The 27750-nt window shown below is 51.0% G+C and overlaps 1 protein-coding gene across 1 annotated transcript in view; it reads right to left on the bottom strand.

Moving 5' to 3' along the window:
* Positions 1–27228, bottom strand: part of LOC8030719 (CD109 antigen) — a 190262-nt gene extending 163034 nt beyond the window's left edge. Inside the window, exon 1 of the mRNA XM_042287153.1 lies at positions 26841–27228. The gene's annotated coding sequence lies outside the window, so the exon portion shown is untranslated. The remainder of the gene's footprint in view (positions 1–26840) is intronic.
* Between the last annotated feature and the right edge of the window lie 522 nt (positions 27229–27750).

The raw sequence follows: 27750 nt of genomic DNA, 5'->3' as shown, positions 1-27750 counted from the left end.
CGCTAATGCGGCTGCGCGCCCATGGCCTTGGCTGTAGAGTTCCGGGTATCATAGCGGGTTGCGGAGAGCGTTGCGGGACAGCGGAAACGATCTAGGAAAACTCCTTATAAGGGAGTTTCCCTCCGCTAAGCCCTCCGCAACGAAGAAGCCGCTAATGCGGCTGCGCGCCCATGGCCTTGGCTGTAGAGTTCCGGGTATCATAGCGGGTTGCGGAGAGCGTTGCGGGACAGCGGAAACGATCTAGGAAAACTCCTTATAAGGGAGTTTCCCTCCGCTAAGCCCTCCGCAACGAAGAAGCCGCTAATGCGGCTGCGCGCCCATGGCCTTGGCTGTAGAGTTCCGGGTATTATAGCGGGCTGCGGAGAGCGTTGCGGGACAGCGGAAGCGATCTAGGAAAACTCCTTATTAGGGAGTTTTCGTAGATCGTTTCCGCTGTCCCGCAACGCCCTCCGCAACCCGCTACGCTAGCCGGAACTCTACAGTCAAGGCCATGGGCGCGCAGGCGCAGTAGCGGCTGCTTCGTTGCGGAGGGCTTAGCGGAAGGGGAAACGCGGTCTACGCAAACTCCCTATTAGGGAGTTTCCCTCCGCTAAGCCCTCCGCAACGAAGAAGCCGCTAATGCGGCTGCGCGCATATGGCCTTGGCTGTAGAGTTCCGGGTATCATAGCGGGTTGCGCAGAGCGTTGCGGGACAGCGGAAACGATATAGGAAAACTTCTTATAAGGGAGTTTCCCTCCGCTAAGCCCTCCGCAACGAAGAAGCCGCTAATGCGGCTGCGCGCCCATGGCCTTGGCTGTAGAGTTCCGGGCATCATAGCGGGTTGCGGAGAGCGTTGCGGGACAGCGGAAACGATCTAGGAAAACTCCTCATAAGGGAGTTTCCCTCCGCTAAGCCCTCCGCAACGAAGAAGCCGCTAATGCGGCTGCGCGCACATGGCCTTGGCTCTAGAGTTCCGGGTATCATAGCAAGTTGCAGAGAGCGTTGCGGGACAGCGGAAGCGATCTAGGAAAACTCCTTATTAGGGAGTTTCCCTCCGCTAAGCCCTCCGCAACGAAGAAGCCGCTAATGCGGCTGCGCGCATATGGCCTTGGCTGTAGAGTTCCGGGTATCATAGCGGGTTGCGGAGAGCGTTGCGGGACAGGGGAAACGATCTAGGAAAACTCCTTATAAGGGAGTTTCCCTCCGCTAAGCCCTCCGCAACGAAGAAGCCGCTAATGCGGCTGCGCGCCCATGGCCTTGGCTGTAGAGTTCCGGGTATCATAGCGGGTTGCGGAGAGCGTTGCGGGACAGCGGAAACGATCTAGGAAAACTCCTTATAAGGGAGTTTCCCTCCGCTAAGCCCTCCGCAACGAAGAAGCCGCTAATGCGGCTGCGCGCCCATGGCCTTGGCTGTAGAGTTCCGGGTATCATAGCGGGTTGCGGAGAGCGTTGCGGGACAGCGGAAACGATCTAGGAAAACTCCTTATAAGGGAGTTTCCCTCCGCTAAGCCCTCCGCAACGAAGAAGCCGCTAATGCGGCTGCGCGCCCATGGCCTTGGCTGCAGAGTTCCGGGTATCATAGCGGGTTGCGGAGAGCGTTGCGGGACAGCGGAAACGATCTAGGAAAACTCCTTATAAGGGAGTTTCCCTCCGCTAAGCCCTCCGCAACGAAGCCGCTAATGCGGCTGCGCGCCCATGGCCTTGGCTGTAGAGTTCCGGGAATCATAGCGGGTTGCGGAGAGCGTTGCGGGACAGCGGAAACGATCTAGGAAAACTCCTTATTAGGGAGTTTCCCTCCGCTAAGCCCTCCGCAACGAAGAAGCCGCTAATGCGGCTGCGCGCCCATGGCCTTGGCTGTAGAGTTCCGGGTATCATAGCGGGTTGCGGAGAGCGTTGCGGGACAGCGGAAACGATCTAGGAAAACTCCTTATAAGGGAGTTTCCCTCCGCTAAGCCCTCCGCAACGAAGAAGCCGCTAATGCGGCTGCGCGCATATGGCCTTGGCTGTAGAGTTCCGGGTATCATAGCGGGTTGCGGAGAGCGTTGCGGGACAGCGGAAACGATCTAGGAAAACTCCTTATAAGGGAGTTTCCCTCCCCTAAGCCCTCCGCAACGAAGAAGCCGTAATGCGGCTGCGCGCATATGGCCTTGGCTGTAGAGTTCCGGGTATCATAGCGGGTTGCGGAGAGCGTTGCGGGACAGCGGAAACGATCTAGGAAAACTCCTTATAAGGGAGTTTCCCTCCGCTAAGCCCTCCGCAACGAAGAAGCCGCTAATGCGGCTGCGCGCCCATGGCCTTGGCTGTAGAGTTCCGGGTATCATAGCGGGTTGCGGAGAGCGTTGCGGGACAGCGGAAACGATCTAGGAAAACTCCTTATAAGGGAGTTTCCCTCCGCTAAGCCCTCCGCAACGAAGAAGCCGCTAATGCGGCTGCGCGCCCATGGCCTTGGCTGTAGAGTTCCGGGTATCATAGCGGGTTGCGGAGAGCGTTGCGGGACAGCGGAAACGATCTAGGAAAACTCCTTATAAGGGAGTTTCCCTCCGCTAAGCCCTCAGCAACGAAGAAGCCGCGAATGCGGCTGCGCGCCCATGGCCTTGGCTGTAGAGGTCCGGGTATCATAGCGGGTTGCGGAGAGCGTTGCGGGACAGCGGAAACGATCTAGGAAAACTCCTTATTAGGAAGTTCCCTCCGCTAAGCCCTCCGCAACGAAGAAGCCGCTAATCCGGCTGCGCGCCCATGGCATTGGCTGTAGAGTTCCGGGTATCATAGCCGGTTGCGGAGAGCGTTGCGGGACAGCGGAAACGATCTAGGAAAACTCCTTATAAGGGAGTTTCCCTCCGCTAAGCCCTCCGCAACGAAGAAGCCGCTAATGCGGCTGCGCGCCCATGGCCTTGGCTGTAGAGTTCCGGATATCATAGCTGGTTGCGGAGAGCGTTGCGGGAGAGCGGAAACGATCTAGGAAAACTCTTTATAAGGGAGTTTCCCTCCGCTAAGCCCTCCGCAACGAAGAAGCCGCTAATGCGGCTGCGCGCCCATGGCCTTGGCTGTAGAGGTCCGGGTATCATAGCGGGTTGCGGAGAGCGTTGCGGGACAGCGGAAGCGATCTAGGAAAACTCCTTATAAGGGAGTTTCCCTCCGCTAAGCCCTCCGCAACGAAGAAGCCGCTAATGCGGCTGCGCGCCCATGGCCTTGGCTGTAGAGTTCCGGGTATCATAGCGGGTTGCGGAGAGCGTTGCGGGACAGCGGAAACGATCTAGGAAAACTCCTTATAAGGGAGTTTCCCTCCGCTAAGCCCTCTGCAACGAAGAAGCCGCCAATGCGGCTGCGCGCCCATGGCCTTGGCTGTAGAGTTCCGGGTATCATAGCGGGTTGCGGAGAGCGTTGCGGGACAGCGGAAACGATCTAGAAAACTCCTTATAAGGGAGTTTCCCTCCGCTAAGCCCTCCGCAACGAAGAAGCCGCTAATGCGGCTGCGCGCCCATGGCCTTGGCTGTAGAGTTCCGGGTATCATAGCGGGTTGCGGAGAGCGTTGCGGGACAGCGGAAACGATCTAGGAAAACTCCTTATTAGGGAGTTTCCCTCCGCTAAGCCCTCCGCAACGAAGAAGCCGCTAATGCGGCTGCGCGCATATGGCCTTGGCTGTAGAGTTCCGGGTATCATAGCGGGTTGCGGAGAGCGTTGCGGGACAGCGGAAACGATCTAGGAAAACTCCTTATAAGGGAGTTTCCCTCCGCTAAGCTCTCCGCAACGAAGAAGCCGCTAATGCGGCTGCGCGCCCATGGCCTTGGCTGTAGAGTTCCGGGTATCATAGCGGGTTGCGGAAAGCGTTGCGGGACAGCGGAAGCGATCTAGGAAAACTCCTTATTAGGGAGTTTCCCTCCGCTAAGCCCTCCGCAACAAAGAAGCCGCTAATGCGGCTGCGCGCCCATGGCCTTGGCTGTAGAGTTCCGGTTATCATAGCGGGTTGCGGAGAGCGTTGCGGGACGGCGAAAACGATCTAAGAAAACTCCTTATAAGGGAGTTTCCCTCCGCTAAGCCCTCCGCAACGAAGAAGCCGCTAATGCGGCTGCGCGCCCATGGCCTTGGCTGTAGAGTTCCGGGTATCATAGCGGGTTGCGGAGAGCGTTGCGGGACAGCGGAAACGATCTAGGAAAACTCCTTATAAGGGAGTTTCCCTCCGCTAAGCCCTCCGCAACGAAGAAGCCGCTAATGCGGCTGCGCGCCCATGGCCTTGGCTGTAGAGTTCCGGGTATCATAGCGGGTTGCGGAGAGCGTTGCGGGACGGCGAAAACGATCTAGGAAAACTCCTTATAAGGGAGTTTCCCTCCGCTAAGCCCTCCGCAACGAAGAAGCCGCTAATGCGGCTGCGCGCCCATGGCCTTGGCTATAGAGTTCCAGGTATCATAGCGGGTTGCGGAGAGCGTTGCGGGACGGCGAAAACGATCTAGGAAAACTCCTTATAAGGGAGTTTCCCTCCGCTAAGCCCTCCGCAACGAAGAAGCCGCTAATGCGGCTGCGCGCCCATGGCCTTGGCTGTAGAGTTCCGGGTATCGTAGCGCGTTGCGGAGAGCGTGGCGGGACAGCGGAAACGATCTAGGAAAACTCCTTATAAGGGAGTTTCCCTCCGCTAAGCCCTCCGCAACGAAGAAGCCGCTAATGCGGCTGCGCGCCCATGGCCTTGGCTGTAGAGTTCCGGGTATCATAGCGGGTTGCGGAGAGCGTTGCGGGACGGCGAAAACGATCTAGCTACGAAAACTCCCTATTAGAGACTTTTAGTAGACCATATTGTAGAGCTACGCTTTGCTAGCGGGCGTTCGTGCCGTCACTTGAAGCATGGATTAAGCACGCGCCCGCTGGGCCCGCTTTCCTCAGCGTACCATCTACAAAAACTCTAGTGATAGTGTCTGACCGTTTTGTTCCAAAAACTTATTCTCTTTTTTTTTTTTTTTTTTTTGAGCGCGTGAAAGAGCGTTTCCCGGCACGCGCTCTTGACACTGACTGAGTAAGGCCGTTGGCTAAGGCGATGTTTTGTTTATGGCGATTCCTTTGTATTTTCCCTGTGAGCGCATACTGTCAGCATCAATGTCATCACGAACGAACACTGAGACAACCTAGCAACACTGTAACCTAGCTGTAAACTAGCGAAAACTGCCTATAGGAAGCATTCATTGGCGGCTATAGCTGTGTGCGCAACTGCTGAGCGCGTGCTGATGGCGAGCTTCCACAGTTCTTTTGTAACGTGCATTCCGCACCCTCAAGATTGCCGGTCTTAGCAGCCTATTAATGTGGGCTCGTTCTGAGCATGCGCTTACACCCACAAATATGGCGCCCAGTGAATACTCCTTATAGTGACGCTCGCTCATCACTCGCGTCAAAACGCACCGCCGGATTCAAACGTCATCGTCTCCATACGCTCTGAAATCGAGACAGAACCAAATGCAGAGCCCCGTGAAAGCGGGATTCCAACCTCCCCTGAAATAGGGTCCACGCGCGTCTGGTGAGGCGGGGGGGGGGGGGGGGGGGGGGAGGGGGGGGGGGATGCACGCTTCGCTGAAGCGGGAGCGCCGCACTGGAAATAGCGGCACCCTATATGTATACCAGGCAAGCGCGTGCACGCTGCTGCACAAGCCAGACACGCGGTGCCCCGAGGCAGGGGACGACGTTCCCCGCATCCGCCGTCTTCGAATCGCCAACCAGCGAACGACGACATCTGATGGGTAGCCGCACACGCGCGTGTGTACATCAACACAGTGTTTACAAACACGCCCGCCTTGCCCACACCAGTTTGTCCATGCTAGATCGCAAACTCAACGATGAAGTAAACTCAATCGGTCGCTGATGGGCTGCCCTCTTGGTCACGTGATGTGACGTTGCGATTGAGTTTTTCCCTAAGGAGTTCGATGGAGGTGTGGGCACAGCGCGCGCGAAAAAAGAAACCAGATTCGGGAGGAGTGAGGCGTCTGCGCACGCGCAGTGCCGGCTCCAGCGCCACCGCAGTGGGGGGTGACGTAAGAGAGTTGAGTTGGACTGTCTTCGCCTGTTCAAAGAAGGCTCGGCGACGGCGCAGCCACTCGTTGTCTTTAGGGGGTCTGCACCAGCTAAACCAATCACGCACAGAAAAAAAAGATGTGTGCAGGATTTAGGATTTTTTAGACATAGACTAGGTGGCGCAAGCTACCGCCCGTTACAAAGAGTACAGCCATTAACATTCATCCATCCAGGATCGCGGTGCAGCCACGGCGCGCGATTGGCTTAGTCGGTGACGGCAAACGACGCGCAAAGGCGACGAGCGTCGTGACGATGCACTTTTGGCGTCGCTCGATTGGCTCCCGAGGATCGCGGCAGCCGGCGGACTTGGATGTGAGACCCAGTCTTGGGCAGTAACTAGTTACTAGTAACGCGTTACCGGTAACTAGTTACTTTTTTTTTTGTACTTTTACCAGTAACGCGTTACTCTTGAATACTGGTAACTTGTAACTGTAGCACTGTTACTTTTTTATTGGGTAACCGTAACTATTTAGGCCGTTACTTTTTTTATATATATTAATTAGAACCCACTGCCGCGATATGGAGAAATTGTCATTCTTGAAGTATTTCTCTCCAAACTCCTCGCTGACAAAAAGGAAAATAAGAAGAAGCGTGGCCACGCATTAAACAAACAAAAACGAACAAAAATTTCCTGGTTTAGTTCACGACCGAGAATGGACGACGGACGAGTCAGTACGAAACCGGGAGATAAAGAAAGCGGCCCCTGCGGTGGCAATCAATGTCTGTTCCATCGACTTTGGCTCACTAATCTCTCGTGGGGACCATATGCGAGCGTCGGTGGTCGTGCGATGTCTCCGAGGATTCCGTCTGGGCTGTGTCTGGGATATGTCCGTGCTGTCGTTTTTACACCCAGCCGTTCGCCATTTCCTCATCCCTACTAGTTTTCAAGGAAGCCGGACCCATATTGTGCAGAAAGCCGGCCGCTCGAGTAAACGAGGACTTCCAAAGTTGGCGTTTCGGACATAGACGCGGTGGTCGTCGTACACTCGTAGAGCACCAGAAACTAATTGTCTCCTTTCCCCCTTTATTCTTTCGAAGCTGTTTGAGTTGCTACCTTTAGGCCTGCTTCCGAGTACATATATCGCATAAGGTATTACGGGAGCACTCTGTCCTCATTCGTCTCGGGGTGAAAACGAAACCAAACGTTCACTGACGCGGGCCGATGACAATTTTGAAAAAAAAAAAAAAAAAAACGGTTGATTCTAAGTTATAACAATTATTGCAAATAAATTATGCACATCAAAATGCTGAAACGGCGGATGACGTAAAAAACAAACACCCTTTGGGTTTAAATATTTCTGATTTCTCAGTATACCTTTCTTCTCGCTATAGTGTAACAAATAAAAAATTATTGTTTTGATTTGTGATTCCTTGTGTCCAATTTTTGTACCGCAACAAGAAAGTAACGGCGTTACTGTTTTTGCAGTAACTGAAACTGTAACACGTTACTTTTTGAAACCGGTAATTGTAACTGTAACAGAGTTACTTTTTCCCCCTAGGTAACTGGAATTGTAACACTTACTTTTTACTGGTAACGTGCCCATGACTGATGAGACCCCATACGTCTACTGCATACTCTGCGCACGTGTCAGCCGGATGAACCGATCAGAGGATCGCGTCCACGTGACACTTTTTATTTCCGTATTTATGCGTCTGTAACTACGCGTGTTAAGATTCCCGGTCACGTGACACATCGTTTAGCTTTCGCAATAAAATGGGAGATGCGCACACTTTCTTTTTTCTTTTTTTATTATATGCTGGTAGTCGTATGTTCGGTACACCCTATACCGGGTGCACGGCTGGCGAACACAGCCGTCAAGTCCGATTCACACGGTGCGATTTTGCTCGCGATTTTCGCAGTCGCGACGTCATAAGCACCGCAGTTTCTATCAGGCTTTTTCTGCCACAGGAGAGACGTCGCACCCGCGAAACCGCGAGTAAAAAGTCGCACCACTTGAATCACCCATTACCTGGATGTGATTACAAGAGCGAAACAAACTGAACTCGCGCAACACCACGTAAATCCCCCACCTCAAAAAAAAAAAAAAAAAAAGGAAAGAAAGGAAGAAGTCACGGAGTTCGTGACACGTGCGTTCTTGTTTGCGCCCCCGTCGTTTTGCACCCTCCCCTCCCTCCAGCCGCTTGCCCTCTACACCGAACGGAATGCGCGGGGAAATCGGATGTGATCACGGGTGCACGTGAAACCGAAACGCACGCGATGAAAAAAAGAAAAAATCAGGGAGGTGTTTAGAAAGAACGTCTGGGAACCTGACGCGATCGCATGTCGTGATGCCTCCCCGGGTTGAAATGCGAGCGTGCAGCCCAACGGTGAACGCGAGCCGCGCGGCAACGGTTCAGACGCCGCAGAAAGACAGTCCCGTAGAACTCGAGTTCGTAAAACAGCGGGGAAGTAATATCGCATCTCTTCAACCCGTTTTGATGTCGATGAGATAATCGGAGTACTGCGTGACGCACGCTGAATACCGCTAGCAGTCGTATTGCACCGACCGTAAGTTCCATCTCATGTACAGCGAAAACCATGGTGTCGCATACCTCACCGGCAGACCGACCTCACGTTGTCCACACTCCCGTCTAATTTGATATTTTATTAACGACCTACGGGTTCCCTGACCGCGGGTCTGTAATCAATTGGACCGTCAGAAAAGGAGCGCTGGACTCCCAGATAGAACTGCCATCATCCTTCACCAATAGTTCAAATCTAAGATTGAGGGTGTACGCACTGCAGCGGACAGAAATATACTCTGGCACAAGAGGGCGCCTATGTTTGAAAAGAGAGGCTCAGAAGCAGCCCTGAACAGATCCGAAGCACACTCGCACTGGATCTTGCTCGAGGGTTAATTCAAAGGCAAGAACATTAGACCGGATGGACCTCACTGGGGGCCTAATCCAACACGTTCAACATTTGCCTAAAAACCCCGAGACAGGTACGAGAAGGGACGGACAAAGTCTCGTCCCAGTCTTGGGGTTTTCAGTCAAATGACTAACCACCACCAGCTCGTCTGCGCCCTAACCCTTTGTTCTTTAACACGTTCGCTACTGCCTGGGCTCACGCCGACCCGTGACTCATCCCGCTATACACTGGGGCCCTAAACAAATCGCTGGAGGCGTACTGCACCCGCGACAAGCGGGGCCTTTTAACGTTCCCGCCGACGCACAAATAAGTCACCCGTCGCGGCCGACCCGGTGTACGACTGAGGACAAATTAATCGCGCACTGAAGCTCGCCTACTTATCAAAGGGCAAGCGGCAGGGCGGGAGACGACAGGGGAAAGCAGGCAGGCACTCTGCCGCGGAGCTATGGGGTCCCGTATAGCGCGGCGCAAACGCTTCCGAAACGCCAAAAAGAGCAGCGGCACGGCAGGTCCTGCCGTTGGCAGCACGACCATCGGTCGCCTTTCCCGACGGCACTCACCTTGCACACCCGGCCGTCGTTTGTCAGCAGCAGCGGCAGCCCCGCTCACGCAACAACGGGAAATTTCCAGCGTGCACCCGCAACCGCCGCCGCGCTTTCTATTTGCCGCTTCTCGAAATTGCTTCCCCCAATCACTCGCAATAAATAAAAAAAAGCGACGGCAAAAGAACGAGCGAGGTAATTCCCCCCCCCCCCCCCCCCCCCTTTCCGAATCCCCCTCAAATTAAAGAGAGGCAAGCAACTCCCCCTCGGGTTTCGCCGTGCCTTGCAGTCCGCCACGCTTGATGTGCTCTCCGCGCCACGACGCGTTCGCCGCTCGCACGCGTTCTTCCCGGAAAGGGAAGAGGGACGACACTGCACGAGCACACTCATTATCGAGCGTGACACCCTGTCCTCGACCTCCCCCTCACCTTTCTTTTCGCTCGCTTCTCATTTGGTGTTTTCTTTCCGTCCCTACCAGGAGCCTGGTTCCAGGCAAAGGAGGGGCGCGACGCTGCCCTCGACTCGTCATTTCTCAAGTCCAGCGAACCGACGGCGACGCCATCTCAAAACGGTCGCGCTGAAGGCTGCTGCAGCGGGAGTCCGTCCAGGCGTGCGCCAAGGCGCCAATAATGGGACGGAAACAAAGTTCATTTATCAGCACGGCCCCTCTCAAGAGCTGTTATGTCGGGGGCAAAACGTCAAGCGATCCGGTTAGCTGGGCGAGTTCTCTTTCTCCTTTTCAATTTTCGCATCTGACTTTTTTTTTTTTTTTTTTTTTTTCTCGCCGTTAAGGTAATCATTACGACGGAACAAAGCGCAGCCCGTCCAAGCGTGTTCTGAGGGCCTCCCAACAAAACGATGCGCACACACGGAACACCCTCGAGCCCGGCTTTCTCCTCAAGCCATCCCAGAGCGAGCTCCCGCGGCAGCTCTCAATACGACTGAGACATCGTTCTGGGTCAAGAATCGTTAATGAATCTGGCCAAAGTGAACACTTACGAACCGTGCACGCGCTGTCCCTCCGAGATATAGTAACCAACACAACGCATGAAATGCCAGCGAATCTAAAGAGAAAAAGAGAAATCGGAAGAAAAAAAATATATATATGCAGTTTTCCCCCTTCGAATTGTCTCTATACGATTCTATTCCAAGCGCGTAGGAAAACACGCAGACCATCAGTCAAGAGGACGCGGCCTCGTCGATTTGTAAGGCCCCCGCCTGGAAAGCAGCTTTTCCCAATCGCATTCGAGGTTCTCGCGCTTCGCGCTCCGATTCGATTGGCCGCAACGAGGCTCCGGTGCCACGAACGCTTCCAGGGTTTTGTCTGTTCCCCATTTGGCATTCGGTTCTATACAATCGTCTCGTTCGAGGACGAGCACATCGTCTCTTCGCGAAAGGCTCGAGGAATGCACAAACCAAAGGTTTCGCCCGGCACCTATATACCTACAATCGCAAAGGGAGAAATGGCTTCCGTGACACTGGTGAGCCGAAGTGGACGAATGCAGCGTATAGCACTTTATGCCAACGCATTCTACAGTCGAGCCCCCCCTCCCATTCTTAAGATAGAAGAGAAAGCCACTTTTGTTTGCGCATCGTTTCATTCGTCACTCCCGACGAATGGGCCCTTCAGCAATGAGTCAATGCACCCAACCCAAAGCACAGAAGTCCCCCGCCCATGGACGTGCTAGCGTAATCGTGGAGGCACTACGGATGCTTTGCTGTAGTTGTTTTTAGTGTTCCTTCCGCCTCCCCTCGCCAAACACGGATTCTTCATCGCGTTGAATCATTTCCCCAACCAATCGCCCCTTCTGGAAAATGTTTAGCCGTCGGCATCACGCCTGGGAGGGACCTCGAGCAACTCGGCGCCGCCAGTCAGCACCGGCTGACAAGACGGACGACAAGCGAAGCAAGGTTACGAAGCTATCGCCACAAAAACATAAAAACTCAACAACAACAACAAGACAGCTAGCACCAGCTAGCACACATGGCTACCCGGACGGAACATGAGGCAGTTGCCGCTGTCCTCGACTTGCCACCGAGTGACGCAACGTTCCGCCCATAAATTATTCGCCACCACGGCCACGACAAAGGCACGACCCAAGTCGACAAGGCAATCTCGATGCAGTCTCCGACCCGGCTGTGACTTTGACGGGACGGCGACGCGCACCTTTCTTTACGCGGCATCCTCCGCACATTCCAAAGTGATAATTGGAAATCACTATCATCGATGCATAGATTATGCTCCGTCTGATTGCACGAAAAAAAAAAAAAAAGTCACGGAGTAAATTAAAACGACAATTACGTTTACGTCAATAACAATAATTATTTCACGTTGCCTTAGCTACACTAGCACTAAATTGATAAAAACGAGGCCAGCTAGGATCATGTAAAAATTACGCCCGCTCCAGGTGTCAAGACGGTCCGTGTCTTTCTTTGATATGTTTACGGCCCCCTGGTCCACGAACCGTCCTGCCTGAAGCTCTGGTCGTCGGCAGCGGTTAACCGAAAAGAGACAGGTTCAGGAATTTTGGAATGGTTTTCACCTGTTGAGTGGGGTTCGCTTTTGGTGCTATGTAGATTAGTTTTGTTGTTTGTGTATTCGCGTACTGGGCCTTTTGGTTACTGATTTTTCGTGTACGCGCCTGATCTTGTGATCGTGCCTTCGTACGTGTTTAGTCTTGTTTTAACTGATCTTGTGAACTTCGTTCGAAATGTGTTTTGTCATGTGTATGCGCTTGTTTTTGTCATGCCCACGTTTGATTTTGGGCTCCGAGCCTTTTGATTGGTGCTAAGAAAACACTCTGGGATTGGTTGACTGGATGGCTCCAGAATGCTGCTAAACCCAACATAAGCTGCCAGAGGCCCGCAAAGAAGTCGTCGCCCGGATACCATGCCGTGAATATCACCCTACATCTGGAGGCCAACCTGCACGTTCGACCCCCTTCGGCTGTAGAGTCTTCCGCCCGCTAGCTCGCAAACTAGGTACCACGGCTATGGAGGAGTTCGGCTCGCCCGCCTTTGTGTGGAACCTTGTGTGTCAAGTTTGGCTCTGATCGGGGCACCCGCCGAAGGTGTGGTCGAGAAGGACGGCAGGGGAAGTCGCCAGAAGGTAGGATTATCCCCCCCCAACATTTATTGACGAATTTGGTCATATTTGTTACAAAACAGCTTGTCAGATATACCTTACAAAAGCAGTTGATTAAATGTCAGAATCTTGATCAACCGAGATATTTTCTCCGCGACACTAGGATGCCTTCTATTATCTTCCGAGAAAGAACCTAGATAATTAGAGAAAGAACCGGGCATCAAAGGAAGAGAAGAGAGCACGCGCGCTTGTCACGGGTCGTACAAATCAACACGCGGTTCCGACGTCACGCAGCTCCGGTGGCGTTGCTGTCGGCGCGACACATACGCCGACGCTTCATTTCCAAGCGAATCTGGTCTCTGCGCACGCGCAGTTCCCCCCGACGCCTTGCGGGCAAACGCGGACTTGCAGCGTGTTGGTCACGCCCGTCAACACTGAGGATCTCATCGACAACTCTTCAACCGCCACTCCTTGTGTCTAAGTTTTTTGTAGTCGAGCCAAGTAAGAGAGGATCAGCTGCTGCCTCACCGAAAAAACCCTGTTGTTCTCACCTACTTCTCTGCCAGGAGTTCGTAGGTCTGTCATCGGTGACAGAACGGCGATTGGAGGACACGGCGCGGCAGACGCCACGACGGTGCGCGGACGAGTCGCCCGCCGTTCCCTCCCTGCCTCGGCCCACGGGCGAAGGTCAGACTCGGGCCACGGCAGCAGAGAGAAGGCGAGACACTCATCCGTTCAGCCAACCAGGTCGAGGAATGCTGGTACACGACGCCCCGGCTTCGTTTACATACGCGAGGGCCACACGCGGGGGGAGGCCATGCAGAAACCAAAGTGCCAACGCCGGGGAAAGAGCGCCGCTGCCGAGAAGCAAACGTCATGGGCGTCCACCATGCTAGTACACACCAAACCAAGGACAGGTTTTTCCTTTTTTTTTTTTTACTGTCTCCTTCACATGAAAAAAAAAAAAAAAGGAGAAACGCATACAGATATCCATTTTGAATATCCCCCTGCCGCGCAGCCACGAGCGGCAGTTTTATACACAGTAGCTGAGCGTCGGTCCGTGTTACCTTCGCAAACGATGGCAAAAAGCGAAAGTTTGAAGCGAGAGCTCACGATATGGTCCTACGAAAAGTATCCGCTCGCAGCAGTGCTTCGGACGCCGAGGAACAAAATCGAGACAAAATCAACCGAGCGTTCAGTGACCAACTCCACCTCGCAGGCGCAACTGAACGGCAGAGAACTCGTGAAACACTGATCAAACCGCGGCCGGTACAACCAGTACAACGCAGTGCGGAAGACCCCAGACTAAAATCGTCCAAGCCGAAAAATATTTAAAAAAAATATATATACATCTATGGCGTTGCAGTTTGCAGACACGAACAAAAGTCGGAATTATAGAAAGAAAATGTATCGAAAGACCGACTTTTAGAGTTAAAAATGGAAGATGTGTCACCCTGATCGAGTCCAAATACGGTTTCTTTCAGGTGCGTTTACTCACCACACTCTCTTACACAGGACCCAAGCAAGGTGGAAAACATCGTTGGCAGTCTCGAGTTCACCACGACCTCTGTATTTGTCAACTTACACACGACCTCTGTATATGTCAACTAACACGACACGCGGCAACGGCCGCGTGTCGCGTTAGTTTCGTGTTTGACTTAATCGAAATATATCACGAGAGTTGAAACTTCAAACTTGTTTCGGTTGCGCGGAGAACCCAGAAGCGCCTTTAAATCATTTGTGAGATCCGGCCAGAGCTTGCGTAAAAGTGTACTGCCTGCGTCACCACCCACGACGAGTCCCGGCGGCGCAAGCTGGCGCAAATGTGCCACAACGACATCTTTATTGCTCGGGCCAGATCGAGGTTGTGCCTATACGCCAACTCCACCGCACTTCGCGAAGATGGCAGCGAGGAATGTTTTTTATCCTAAGCTACCGCTAGTGAATGCGTGCATGGACGGGTGGACGTGTCACGCTAAACGCATGGATAAACAAGGACGCGGATAACTTTCTGTGGCTTTTTCGAAGAGAGAAGGAGCGCCCGTGCACAGCTTTAATCGGCGTTCATGCACGTTCCCCTTTGCTACAGGAAGTCCAGGTTATCGGTAAAAGGCTATAATATGTACACAATGCACGGCGAAGGTGCAGCAAAGTGCCACGTTCTCTATGATGCGCGTTTTGTCGAGAATGGGAAAGCGGGCAATGGACCGTTGCTTCAAGGTAGCATTGGGCACTGGTCCGTTTTCTGACAACATGAGCCGCAAAACGTTCATCCCGGAAAAAAGGCAAGTCATTCCACAATCATCTCATTCGGGACAGAAGATGAAAGTTCTCCGAAAACCTCTTCATACACTCTTAGAAAAAAGGGTATGGATAGTCCTCCCTTAGGGGAGAAACGGTCTTGTAACCTATGTTCCTTTAGAAAGAGAAAAACTTTCGTCCCTGAAGCACGGGAGCAAAGTTCCTCCGTCGCCTGCATCTCATTATGGCGGCCCTGAATAGACCAAATAGAGCTCAATAAGGCTTAACGAGGACGCTACGTCTCTTGTACGGGACGAGAGGAGCAGCAAATAAAAGCGTAACACGAGCTTTCCGCGAACTGTGTTTATTTCCGAAGCCCGATTCCCCCCACAGGTAGAGAAACTTGCGTTTCAAAAGCAGTTACTCGGTCTTCTCGTCGACAGCACCGCGATGTTAAACGGAGACAACCGATACCCAGTTACTTCGCGCACTTTGCGTCTTACCTTTGGTGTTCCTCGAATCACAATTCTTTCGCCAACCGCACATGACGGAGAAATGGCAAACCAATCCGCGAAACCAAAAGCCGCTCTTGAAAGAACGAACTCGAAGCCTCTGTTTATCGCGTAGCGTGAAAGAAGGTTAAATCGCTTGCCACCAGATGGCAGGGTCAAGCAGAATAATTCGAAGTTGCTAGGCTAGGTGGCGCTAGGTACCGCCCCAATTCATGTTCTACAAAAATATTTTTTTTTTCAGGCCACTTTTGCGCATGGTGATCCTCTACTACACACACATTACGTATAGTACAAGCATCAGGTGAACATACATTGAGCACAAACACATACATGGCACATACAAACATCAATAGAGCGGCACACCACACTAGCCCGAACACTACACCCGTGCTCTGCGTTTCAGTCTTTTATACTGGTCGTTTTGAACGTACGGAATTTTTCGGTGACTGAATAAGCAATAAAAAATATTACCAGCATGTTGATCTTTTCCCAGCAATGTCATACCTCTGAGAGTATTTTGAATGGCTCAGGGGATGAATGTCTTATTAAAAAGCAAACGCTCGATCACGCCGTAATTATTTGAAAGCAATAAATCAAACCGCTCCAATGCGGTTCGAAGCCATGAGTTTGTTTCCCCGCACGGCGCGTCGTAGCCTGTATTTCTATTGTAGTGTTTGTTTTTCTATTTGTGCTGTTCGCGCAAAGCTGCAATTGCCGTCTTGAATTAATCTCTGTAGAGCGGATATTCACTCAGCTGGAAGCGATGCTTCACGGGCTGAGAAATCGCTTTTCGATCAACTTGAATGCAGTCAAAGCCGCGACTTGCGGCAGGTGTTAAGTGTACGGAGCTACGCCGTGGCGAGTCCGAAAACCTCTAGCGCTCATCCTAGCGTGCCACTTGGAGGGCAGTTTCTCCAGGAACCGTAGTATATATTTAAACAGCAAAAAAAATGGTAGCTTTTTTTTTTTTTTCGATTTTACCTACTATTGTTTTTTAATGCTAAAATTCCATACTGTAAATATACGTACTTTCCGTCACGATTTCGTACTGTTGTCCTTGCCCCAGAGCGCAATCGCTCTCGGGGACAATACAATTGACAGTCACATTGGCCACTGTACGATAGGAGCTTATACTGCTCAGACCAGCGTTCCAACATGACTATCCGCACGTTGATCGATTGCACGTAATCCCTCAAGCGGTATTAAACTTTTTAATGTAAAGCAGAATGTCAACCTGCGACAACCCGCCCCCTCCGATCACGGCCCGACTAGCGGCATCAATGCCCGACAGTCTACGATCTCATCTTGTTGTTACACCACTGATACGCGAACACACGGTCACATCGGCGATAATTCCAGTCTTCCGTTCACAACCCACAACACTGCCATCACGATGTTGCAGCTATGTTGCTGACACGCACAAATACAGAACCACGTTGAAAGCCGGTTGCACTCGGCATCGGAAAACAGAACCGAACTCAGCACGGAAGGCACCCAGGCATGCGGCAGCAAAACCTGCCTGTCTTGGACGCAGTTCCTGCGGTTTCCATAACGTCGAGAACGTCGACACAATTCCGCGTGGTTTCGCTACTGCAGTTCCGTGCCGCGTGAGTCCCGCAATCCGGAGGCGGCCTCCTACCCAGTGTACGTGACGCTGCTGGAACTGCTTCGGAACTTCGCTGTTTCTAGCGGTTTCGTTTGCTCGTTTAATAAAATTAGTGATAAAAACGTCAATGCAACCAAAATGTTCTGCACGTTTAGACTAGAAGACGGAATTACAGGCGGCCCTCGCTGCCGCTGAAGCTGAATCAACTCAACAGCTATTTATTAAACAACGTGCCCGACCAGCTCGAAAAACGAAACCGAAAGAAGATGAGTCGGGAGGGCGAAAGCTTTCTCCCGTCTGCCTGGAGAAGGAGAAAAACGTTTCGTTCCTCCCCTTTTCTCGTGTCCGCTTGGGGGCGCGTCAGTAGAAGGGAGGAAGACGCGCCGTTGCTACTTTTTTCCTCCATTTTTTTCTTAGAGTGTACACTTCTTTGCCGATCACAAATGAACGCTCGATATGCCAGGCACGTGCTACGCGAGATAATAAAAATGCCATTTCGTCCACGTATTTTTGCCTTCTTACTCTAATATCGCAGACAAGGTAACAGACATAGTAATGCTAAGGAGGTTGAGCCGATATGCGTGTCCAAAACAACATGCTCATGGAAGAAAAAACAAAACAAAAAAATCGTTTCCTGTGTTGCTTCTTGGGCAGACTGACTGACTGAGCGCAAAATAGACCACCCGCAATTCAACGGGTCAAATACAGCAACCCCAGTCGTGGCCACCGTGGGGCACCACAGCGAGCGACACGAGTCCCGCACTTCGCCGATCATTTGTCGGCACCGAGACGGCCGCACAAACAGATCGCCCAAACCACAGCGTGGCTCGCAATCCGGGGAACGGGGCTACTCAGCAGCCCAAATCGACGAGCTACTTTTCCACCGCGTTCAAATGAGCAAACAAGTCCTCCGACGGGCGAGGGGGAAGCGCGATCTCCTCGGGTCCGACCGCCACATCTCCTCCGGTCCGGGAGGGGGGCCAGAGGGGGGAGGCGAGACGGCCCATCAGGCGCCGTTACCGATCTCGATTACGGTAGCATATATATCCTCGAGCTTGGAAAGGGTTAATTGGACGCCGAAATTAACGATTGCCAGCCTCAGGCGACGGGGGCTGCACCCTCGGCAGCGGCGAAGCGGTCGGCCTAATTGCCCCGCAGCAACCGAAAAGACGGAGCACCCGGAATCAAAATAAGCGAGGCTCAGTCCACCCTTCGCGCTCTCGAGCGTCCCAACCACCGCGCAGCGACGGGAGTGCGCGCTCCTTGGACCGCCCGAGCCAGGATTTGCATAATGGAGACATCGCGGTGTCATTCTACGGGTATACTAACAAAAAAGCTGATGGAACCGAAATTTATCCGCAACGATAGTTGCAATTCGAAGGCGACGCTGCGCACGTGCCATCGGCAACTTCAGACCCTAAAACTTGCGAACCCCTCACGTCAGTTACGGTTTACTGAGGTATGGTAGTGGACGATCCGGCGTCGTCGACCCGGTGGAACATATTCGACACAAAAGGCGGGTCGGAATCGAGGGGAGTCCCGCAATACCAAATAATTGACGGCCACGTGTCGGACTGCCCCACACACCAAGCTGACGACCCGTTGATCTTGCAGATGCTGATGCAAGAGGGAACAGAAGGCTACACTAAAGACTGTGTAAACATAAATATGAAAAATAAAAAGCTTGCCAGCTTTCTTGCCACAGATCATCTGTTTTCGTCTGTTCCTGTTTTCGTAATTTTTGTTAAAAAATATTTCCGCTTCTTGTCCTTTTTGTAAAACGACCGACTTCTAAGCCTATAGTAGAAAAACAGCTTCTCTTTTTAAAAGTGCGAAACAGTTTTTCTAAAAAAAAAAAAAGAAAAAGGGGGGTTTCTGTTGTGGAAATTTGTTATAAGGAAAGTTTTTATGTACTATACCTTGTACTGCGAACAAACATACCTTCATAAAATATTTTCTTATAAAGATGGTGTTAAGTTGTAGAAATCCTGCTTATTAGTTAAGGTGATTTTTGTTAGGAAAGTTCTTTCCAGAGTTGCGTCGGCATTTTTTTTTTCTGTTTTTTTTTAGCTTTCTATGTTTGTGTCGGCGGGGCCAGAGCGGCCGCAATGCGGGAGCGGTTCCCCCGCAGTCGTTAAGAAACGTCTCGGGTTTCGGGAGTCTGCACGGACCGGGACCGGGAGAGCCCGCGCTTGGAGATGCTTGCAGCTTTTAGCCGAATGTGCCTGTATACAGAGGGTTTAGCCGCTTAGTGTAAAATTGTCTGTTTTTACCCGATGTAATAATTTAGCTGTTGGCGCCAGCCAGTCTTCGTAAAATGCAGGGGTTGCCTCTAGAAAGAATTTGGATTTGGCGGTTGGAGCGCCAGGCTGACAGCTCGCCGACCATTGGAGAACAGTGTACCACGTGGGGGTGGTGAAATTTGAAGGGATTGGTCAGTCCCTGAGGGGAAAGGAGGCCCCTACGAGTCTACAAAAGGATCCCCGAGAGGATTCTGGAGGATTGGCTTCGATTCGATTTTGGGAGACTGGGAACAAAAGTACGGGGTTTAATTTTGGGATTTTAACTCACTGTTGAGTTGTTTTGCTTCATAATAAACGTGGCCACACTGGCCACTGTAAATCCAACCAACGTCGCAATGTGTTCAGCGGGATCAAACAATTTTTAGTTGTTTTTTTTTTTTTTTTTTATTATCTACTTTCCGGGGGGGGCTGTCATCGGGCGAGCACCGTCATCCCTGTTTATTCACCAAAAATGTTTGGGATGTGGGAATAACACAAGCTCCGTTTTCTTACGGATGGCGGGATGCTTTGTAGAGTGTTTAAGGAAAAACGATGCGTTCTTGACAAAGAACATGCGTCCTGTTTTTTAACCGATAAGCTTGTCTGGGTTTTAATCTAAGAGAATCGTCTCCTTATTTTGACCGACATTTTCCGGATATTGCCTGTTATTTTTTGACAGAGTAAAACTCCCGATACCACGTTTGGCGCTACGTGAGCCGGCCCTTTGAAGTCTGCGCCTGTCACGTGCGCCATGTACGAACTGCTGCTCGGGTTCGAACACCACGTGAAGCGGGATTTGGGAAAAGACAAATATCCACGATTCTAATTTTTTTTTTTTTTTCTAAAACATTCTTTAAACTACGAACAGCCCATGCACGACTACCGGACCACACAGCGTTTAGGAGTTACACTGACGTTTTAAAGTTTCTCGTATCTTTGATTCAGGTTTTAAATGGCACCATTTTCTTCAGACAACCCCCCCGCCCCGCCTTCGCCCCCGCCCCCGCCCCCGGAAAATTCCCATCTGTAATAATACGAAACGCGTGGCGTGCCTGAACCTGATAGGTGGATAAATTAGGAATTTCAATAAAATTCCGAACGACCCCTCAAACCCTCAAAGGAGAAAAGAACCCAGGACCGCAAGGTTTTGAACCCGTCTTAAAAGTAACTGTGCTGTGTGTATGTTTTACAGCCTAAAACTTAGTCTGCCTCAACGGGCGACTTGTCTCTCAGTTGTAGATGAGCAATTTAGCCAGCGCGGTACAATCGCTTGCCTGGGGGTTTTTAACGTGCACCACGCGGTAGGGATACATGACCGCACGCCGGTACGATGCTCATCCAGATCGAAACGGGAGGGGTGGGGATTAAGCCTGGGTTCTGAAGCGCGCGCGCCAGCTTTCGCTCCACGTGCTCCGAGCTGTTGTGCACTCGGCCACCGATCGCCCAAACCCGACCCGCGCCAAACTGGATAAGTGTGAAGCGTATAGCTGTTACGTGCCGTTGTCGTCTCCTTGTCACGAGCATGCCACAATGCCACGCCAAGAGCAATAATATGTGTAAACTTCGTCCGACTGGAGCTCGTCGCCTTTGTTCGCCTGCGATCACCGACTAAACCAATCCGGAACAAGGTAATTTGCGGCAATATATAGCCTCGATAGGAAGACAGCCAATGCTATCGCATTTCGGCATAGTGTGCACACAGCGAAGCACGGCAGGAAAGCAACCCCGTTTGTTGTACGTACGACTCCGATCGCGCGAAGGACTGGTCCGAGAACACCCGCGAGCTGAAGGAGCGCTCGGCAACCAGCGGCGCTCGCTCGGGCTGGAAATCCGCGCGAGCAACGCAGCCCGACATCACAGCGACCGCCGCCTGCCGCCAGCAGCGACGTCGGCTATGTGCACAAGGGAGGCCTGGTCGCTTAGGCTTAATTAATTGAGGCCGCCAACCCAGAGCGGCTACATCTGGGTCGATGGGGTCCCCAAAGCGGCCTTGATTAGCTTTACACACGTTATCACCACCAACCGAAGACGCGACGACTAATCGATTGTTTCACCTTTATCTCGCTGTGTGTGTGTTCGTGTGTGCGCACGCGAGCGTTTGTTTCGTGTTCTTTGGTGTAAAAAAAATTAAATAAAAAATTCTATCGAACGACTTCCGGGCGAACTAACGAGCTTCGGCGATTGCGCTGGCCGATATCACAAGGTTCCTATACCATAACGGCAGCCACGTCTTGCGGGCACGCGTAGCCGATCTGCACACTGCAAGACGACCAGAGATGCTCGCCGAGACGCAACACTTCCCCCAAAGGCACGATTTAGACTGAGGGGAAAAGATATATATATATATTTTTTTTTTTTTGACCGCCCTTTTTCAGCTTGTTGTCTTCGGTGTTATAGTTCAGAGTCGCTTCGGCTACGATCATACGAGGGGCGTTCATAAAGTTCGTATTATTGTCACGAAGGAATAGAGATTCAACAGTCAAACTCGAGTAGGAGTTGAGACTTTCTCTACATGTTCGCCACCAAAAGTTAGCCACTTCTTTCAGCGATGCACCACATGCCGGAGGCCATTGTTATAGAACTGCTCGTTTTGAGTGTTCAGGAATCGCTCCACTTGAACAATCACTTGATCGCCGTCCTTTAAATGCTTTCCTCTTATTTGGCCACATTGGAAGCGTCTGCGCCATTTAACCAAAGTGTCATAAACTGGGGCGTTGTCCCCGAACAACGCTTTCAGATTGGAATGAATATCCTTGGCATTGCTTCCCTACAAATAAAAAAAAAAAAAAAAAAAAAAAAAAAAACGGATCACTCCAAGTGCTTGGCATCAACGGGCGGTGCCAGTTTTGTTTTGACTCCTTAGAGGCGTTCCGAGCTACTATGTCTAGCTCCATTTTTTTTTCAATTTTTTTGTGTTCATAATACGAACTTTATGAACGCCCCTCGTACATATACAGTAGCGCTGACGTCATCAGACTTCGACGGTGCTCTAACGATCAGTGAGTGATGCGCCCCCACGAGAGCCGTGAGTACAAAATCGCTTACACACAGGGTTCTTTCTCCAAACGTTTTGGCTAAGGGGCCGCCGGATCGGGGACCTGCTACAGTCTCGAGGGCCGGGAAATAGGCAAGGCGACATAAAGGAGGATATACTAAATAGAGAAACCTAAAATAACATTTGAATATAAAAATGCACAACGAGAGCAAACATTCAAAAAGAAATGTTAAGTGGGGTAATTGTGACCCAGAGAACTTAAAGAAGCCCCTCGATGTGAGTTCTATCAAGGGACTTTAGAGAACTCACCAGGAACAAATCAAAGCGCATAGGAGCTTTGGTATATATTCACACGGGGCAGAAATCTAATGAGAACGGTACATCTGATGATGTCAATATGCAAGAGTTGTGACACGTGACACTACACGCGATATACAATATGGCGAGAGAACCCACGCTTCGATGCAGTTTTCTCTTTCTTGTTGATACATTGAGAGCTTTTGGTAGGCATCTCAAGCTTGCTTGCTTGCCTTTTTTTTTTTTTTTTTTTGAGCGAGTTTTGGGTTGGACGTCACTGGAAAGACCGCGGCCATTCGGGAGCTGCGGCCGGAACACCTCCGTGGGCTGGATCTGGCCAGCGGGCGCCGGGCCGGGGTTTGGAGACCCCTAGCTTTCAACAACCTTGCACATTAACAACCGGTGTTACGCTTTCAACTCAGCAACCGGTGGAGTTTACGAGCTATGTCATTCTAGTCTGCCTCTTGCCTCTCCCGCACAGCCCACAATTCTCCAGGCACAGTCATCTCTTACTCAAGATTCCGCTGAGGCGCGCTTGCCAGCGTAGGATTTCTCGAGGGATAGGGCTAGTCTGTCGCAGTTTTCCGACGCCTATGTTCTGTTCACTGACATAAGACGTGTAGTAAAAAGTGAAAGCCGTTTACAACTCCCTGTAACGCAGCTCTTGAGGAGGATGAGGGAATTGTAAAGGGGGGGGGGGGAGAGACTCACGTGACTTCAGGGAGGGGGGGGGGGGGGGGGTCACGTGACCTCGGGGGGTCCCGTGTGTACAAAGTGTACAAAAGAGCAATTGAGGACGCTAAATCTCACTGTTTCACACATAGCCTTCCAGACATGTTGGTTAATTACCCCATTAAATTTTGAAATACTGTTAACAAAAAGGGCAGTTTTTCAATTTCTCTTAAAACTTCAAGTGGTGACAGCGTGCCATGTGACGAATGTGCTAATATCTTAAATAATACATTTATTGAATCTTTTTTTTTTTTTCAATATTAGCAACATAAAGTTACCCTTCGGTGAACTGTGCCTGTTATCTGCCAAGGGGTGCTATCTTTGTTGATTATGCTGGTATTGCTAAAATATAGATGAATTGTAGTTATCATCCTCATCAGGAGTGGACGGTATTAATTCAAAGTTTTTGAAAAACACTAAACTATACTCGTCCCTTATTCTTTCCAAATTGTTGGAACAGTCGCTGCAATATGGTATTTTATCTTGTGATTGGCAAGTGGGGAAGGTGGTTCCAATTCCGAAAGGTGGCGATAAACATTTCCCTAACAACTATCGTCCGATTTCATTAAAAGCATACCATGTAAACTTCTGGAACACATTATCTTTTCCCGTCCCGTACATTTCCTAGAGTCCAATAATTTCTTCACTAAAGCACAGCACGGATTTCGTAAATCATTATCCTGCGAAACTCAACTCCTATCCTTCACTCACGACATTCATTCTATTATTGAACATGGTTAAAATTGCGCACAAATAGAAAGTAACAGTGAAGAGAGAACTTCTTCACTGTTCCTTTTTATTTGTGCGCAATTTTGACCATGTTCAATCATTACCAACTCGCCCAACTAACCACTTTACTACATTCTATTCTTGACCGAGGCTCCCAGGTGGACTGCATTTTCTTAGACTTCGCCAAGGCATTTGACAAGGTGTGTCACGAGCAGTGACTGCTAAAACTCGCAAAACTTAACTATGACCCTAACATTCTCTCACGGATTCAGTATTTTCTGAATAACCGTTCGCAATTTGTAACAATTAACAACGAAAACTCTACACCTGTGTCTGTGGATTCTGGAGTTCCACAAGTGTCTGTTTTAAACCCACTACTATTTTTAATTTATATTAATGATCTTTCCATTAGTGTCTTGATCCGTTTGTCTCTTCGCCGATGACTGTGTAATTTACCATGAAATCTGTCATGATTCTTACCTGTTTGCACTTCAGTCTGGTATTAACTCTTTCTCTCGTCGGTGTGAATTACGGCTAATGAGACAAAACAGTAGTAACTGTAAACACATGAGAGTGCCCCGCAAACCTAACAACAGTCCCTGTTACCGCCTAGATGGCAACCTTTTGGAGCAAGTGGCAACGTACAAGTACCTTGGTGTTCACTTAACAAATAACCTTTCATGGAAACCCACATTCAGTAGGTTACTACCCGTGCTAACTGCATGTCGGGCTACTTAAAATACAACTTTTCATTAACACCTCTTTCACTAAAACTGATCCACTACAAAACATTAATCAGGCCTGAATTAGAATATGCTGTCTCCATCTGGTATCCCGGTCACGATACTCTAATCACTGCACTGGAATCCATTCAGAAAAAGTCAGCCCGTTTCATTCCTTCCAACTACCATCGTACTGCTAGTGTCACATCAATGAAAAATACTTTATGTTTACCACTTCTCTCCTTGCGCCGTAAAATTGCACGCCTATGTCTATTTCATAAAACGTATTTTCATAATTCTTTCCAACGCCATCAGATGATTACTCCCCCCTTTTACATTTCATCCCGTATTGACCATCAGCACGAAGTTGGAGTTCCAAGTTCATTCACCACAATATTTGTCTTCTTTTTTACCCCGCACAGCCGAGGAATGGAACCACCTCCCCGGGTTGAATGCTACTCTAACTGATACTAACCTGTTTCGAAATTCCATCCTTATTTTAGCAGTGACCCATGACCTGTTGTTTCCCTTCGTTTGTTGTATATTTAATACTGTTGACTTGTTACTGTTTTACTATCCTTGTTTTCATGTATGTGCTCTCACCCTTTGTAATGCCTTCGGGCCCTGAGGGTACTTTCAATAAATAAATTAACCTCGACGAAGGAGAGCGTGCTGTCTATGTCACAAGAATATAAACGAAAAGCAACACAAAGAACCAACACGCTGGACGAGTGCCTCCCTCCTGTCTTCGTCTTTTTTTCTGTTGCTTCCCGTTTATTCTTAGAACATCCGCCCCCATGTTTTCTACAGTGCTGTGGAACACAACTTGTAAGACTAATTTAAAAGTTTTAAACCGCTCAAGAATCGCGCGGAAACGGAATTGGGGCGGCACGTAAAGTGTTCAACGCAGAACGTGGCTATTTATTAAAACGCCGTACTCCCGAGTGTAGGCATGCGGTGCCTTCTCCAATACTTCCTCCACCGAAGTACTTTCTTGCGAAAGATTCCGGTACTGCCTTATAATCAGATACGACCGACTAAATCGGCAATAAGGTGCAAAAAACAAAAAGAACGAAAAAAAAAATCTATTACAGTTTAGGAACGAGAACGCAATTGGAAAGTTAAGGCCACACCTGCTTCATTGAGAAAGCTGCCGGCAAGCGACCAAGAAAAGGACGCCGATTGTCGGTCCAGTCACGAGTACGACATCCGAAGCATCCCCACGAGAGACCTTGGCGCGGGCTGAATCATGTTCCACTATATGACTTCAGAGGCCGCTGCTCCTTCGCGCGACGTGAAAGGGGGCCGAGTGATCCGCAGAATCTTGATCGACGAACACTCAACGGAGTTCTCATAGAAACGTGCGGACCTGCCCTGCGCTGGCCGGTCGCAGTTAAACTTCAGGAACACGGTCGTCCCGAGGCAGGTGAGCCCGACTTCACATGCAAGCAGGGACGCATAGCAAGATGACAACCTCGACTAAAAACGGCTACAGTCAGTCTTCATCCGGCATCTTCATCCGGAAACCGAAACAACGCCGGTGCCGGGAGGCACTCACTTGATCGAATGACGTTTTAGCGAACGCCCACGTTTCATCGAACGACACTTTAGCGAATAGTCGGACGCCACGAAGCGGCGTTTTCGGGTGGGCCAAGTGGGTTCACATTTTTGTAATGAGCTGCCGCAGACTGTCGCCGCGAAGCGGCGTAAAGCGCAGCGCGACGGATGGGTTAACGCGCGCCCCCGTTATTCGCTAAAACGTCCATTCGCTCAAATGTCGCCGTTCGCTAAAATGTCATTCGCTCATGTGATATGGACCCGCCGGTGCCTCGTTCAGTCGTTGTTCTGGCTGCTGGGGCGAAGATCGTCGACGGCCTCAAACTTTTTGGGTTACGCCGGGTTATTCAAATTAAGCTGCGTCGGAGTGCCAGCGGTCTTTGTTTCCGCCCCCTCGTCGTAACGGTCGAGGGGGTTTTGGAAGACGCTGTTGCATGCCGCGGGCACCGCGTAGAATCGCGTTGGAACCAACCTGGAAGCCACCGCCCTAGCGCACATCCGGCGTCATGCGGATCGGGAACAGGTACGCAGAAAAAACAAGCGTCCCTGTTTTTTCTGCCTCCCTCACCACGCCACCCCCGACACAGCACAAAACGCAACACTAAAACCTCCGGGCGCCGGCGCCCGACACGACGGCTCACCTTACGTTGACAGAGGCGGCGACGAAAACTCAATCCCGTCGGAATGCGTGAACCAGCTTCAGGTCGAGGTGACGGCACCGGTTTGAAAACGCTCGCTGGACCACGCTGAAGCTAAGGGCGCCGTTGCGAGTCCCCGCATGGGCACGGCGGGTGCTGACTGCGACAGCACGAGCACCTCGCCAATGGTTTCTGTTTGATGCCCTACGACGCCGTTGACCCTGATCAGTCCGCTCGTAGGACAGTCGGCTACTGTCAACGCAGAGTACAGCGCCAACGCAGTCTCACCTGACCAATTCCGCAAACTTCACCACACCGAAGCCAAAGTTCTTTCACACTTTGCCGCGCAGGTAACTTGGCTCGAGCGCCAGACAGCACCTGCGCCAAACCGGTTTCTGTCGGCTATGCTAGTGGCGCCCTCTCTGAGACCGTTCCCGGACCACTGTCGACCGCCCTGGGCGACCAGTGAAGAGAGGATTCCCGAAATGCTGGGATTCGGGGAAGGAGCCCACGGTTCACTAGCAACCAAGCGCATTCTCGTTGAATGGGAGAGACTGCGTCTGATCGCCAACCAGTGAAAGTGTCCCAAAAGTGGAAAAAGCTAAAACAAAACAAGAACTAAAACTTTTACCCGTGTCGGCAATTTGAACTTTTGCTGACCCCCCTGTCTCAAAAGGGGTTAGGTACCGCCAACTAACTAACTAACGCTAGACAGGCCGCTATAGTCAGTTACAGGTTAAGAAGGTAGCGGCAAATGCCTCTCAAAGGGAATCAGATATCCCTCCGCCACCTTTGCATCCAATAGCGTCCCACCGTTTCCGTGACGTCGCGGACAACGCGCGAGGAGGGTCTTGCCTTTCTGTACATATTTGCTTTATCTTTTTACTTCGACTTAGCATTGTGGAAGCCATGA

This window comes from Ixodes scapularis, unplaced genomic scaffold, assembly GCF_016920785.2.
Source record: "Ixodes scapularis isolate PalLabHiFi unplaced genomic scaffold, ASM1692078v2 PGA_scaffold9__187_contigs__length_104089568, whole genome shotgun sequence".
Classification (NCBI taxonomy): Eukaryota; Metazoa; Arthropoda; class Arachnida; order Ixodida; family Ixodidae; genus Ixodes; species Ixodes scapularis.
The sequence above is the reverse complement of the archived record's forward strand: the minus strand, read 5'-3'. Positions and strand labels throughout refer to the sequence as shown.